This window comes from Bison bison, unplaced genomic scaffold (genome assembly GCF_000754665.1).
Source record: "Bison bison bison isolate TAMUID 2011002044 unplaced genomic scaffold, Bison_UMD1.0 scf7180017863181, whole genome shotgun sequence".
In the NCBI taxonomy this organism is placed as follows: domain Eukaryota; kingdom Metazoa; phylum Chordata; class Mammalia; order Artiodactyla; family Bovidae; genus Bison; species Bison bison.
Genome location: NW_011493753.1, coordinates 10,046 through 11,563, shown reverse-complemented (window position 1 = coordinate 11,563; position 1,518 = coordinate 10,046). Strand labels below are relative to the sequence as shown.

Below are 1,518 nucleotides of genomic sequence, written 5' to 3'. Positions count from 1 at the left end.
TAGTTTCTCCATCTGCCAAATGGAGCTTTGCTGATCTATTTCACCTTCCTCATAATGGTGGTTCAGAGATGAGTGGAATATATATGTAAGCATTTAGCAAATAACTTAAAGGAAATAACTTGTAAGAAGGGAGGGTCCCTGGACATTATGAAAAGGTTAATGTTTCCCTAAGAAGGGGCAAGAACGTCCTGCTTTCTTAATGTCTCCAGTAAGGTCTAGAATTTTCTATTCACCTAGTGGGGAGAAAAACCAATTTTTATTCTACCCTCCCCTTCGCCCAGTTCCCTCAGTCACACCTGCCCTGTCTGAATTAATTAGAATTAATAAAACAGTTGTTCAATCAACAAGTGTTTATTGATCACCTACTATGTGCTCAGCACTCTTACAGATAGTCTGAGAAATATACACATGGCTAAGATATGGACCCTACCCTTCAAGAGTTTACAATGTACTTGTGAAATTGGTTACATACACATGGAAAGATAATTATCCATCAAAAATTGTGAATAATAAGCATCAAAGAGTGATTTTTTACATTGAGGGTTGGAGGATGGAGGAGTAGGAGAGGGACGGAGTGGTCAGAGGAGGCTCAGTGAAGGAGGCGGTGCCCAGTGACTTCTCCAAGCATGAGGAAGACTTGGCTAAGGGGAGAGGGCCTTCCCGCTTAGAAGAGGAGCTTAAATACAGGCAAGAACTGTGAAAGACATGTTACAATGACTGGACCCCTTCTGCTGGCGCTGAGGTTTGGGGCAGTGTACTGGAGTTTGTCAGAAGCTAGTCATGCTCAAGCCTATGGTTTGTCTGTGACTGTCACCCCACCTCCACCCCCAGGGGAAAGGGGGCATTTTGAAGTCTTGGAGCTGAAACTATCTGCCTGGGAATCCTCTACTCTTCCATCTCAACAAAAATCCCAGGCGGCAATTCAGCTGTCACTCAGATGAGGGCCACGGCACCTGGGTCAGGATGACTCCCTGCTGGAGCCCTTTGATGCCTTCTAGCAATTCCACCATGTCTGGTAAAGGATGATGGGGAGAACATGAAGGTGACTGACAGGGGGCCCACCTGGGGCTGTGGTCTTTCGGAGGTGCTACTGTGCTCTGTGGGCAGACCCCGGGGGCCTGATCTCAGTCTTCAGGCTGCTTCTCCATTAAGCCTGAAGACTCTCCTGGGGGCTGCCCCTCTCTGGCCCAATAGAAACACTCATTGTAGTTCCCACCCGTGTCCACCCGTGCTCCCATGCTGTCACCCCCAGCCAAGGGCCATCTCTAAACCAAACCAGTTTCCTTTCCCTACAGAAACCATTGTGCAGGCCCTTTTGCCTGTTGTTAGCAGGACGCCAGGTCAGAGGGAGACAGGGGCTTCAGTGCAAGTTGTAGCTGTAGCTTTTGAGGGAGCTCCTTGGTACAGTCAGAGTCTGCCGCCGCCTTCAGTGCTCTGTCATATGTTCTTTCCTTGTGCTTTCCTCTCTCTGGAAGCTAAGTCCCTGGGCCGTGATTCTGGCCTTTTTTTTTTTTTTTG

General features: G+C 48.2%; 1 protein-coding gene across 1 annotated transcript in view; it reads right to left on the bottom strand.

The window, feature by feature from the left end:
- The window catches only part of CLDN2 (claudin 2), a 5,465-nt gene that overhangs the window by 2,575 nt on the left and 1,372 nt on the right, over positions 1–1,518 (bottom strand). The gene's annotated exons all lie outside the window — the stretch shown is intronic.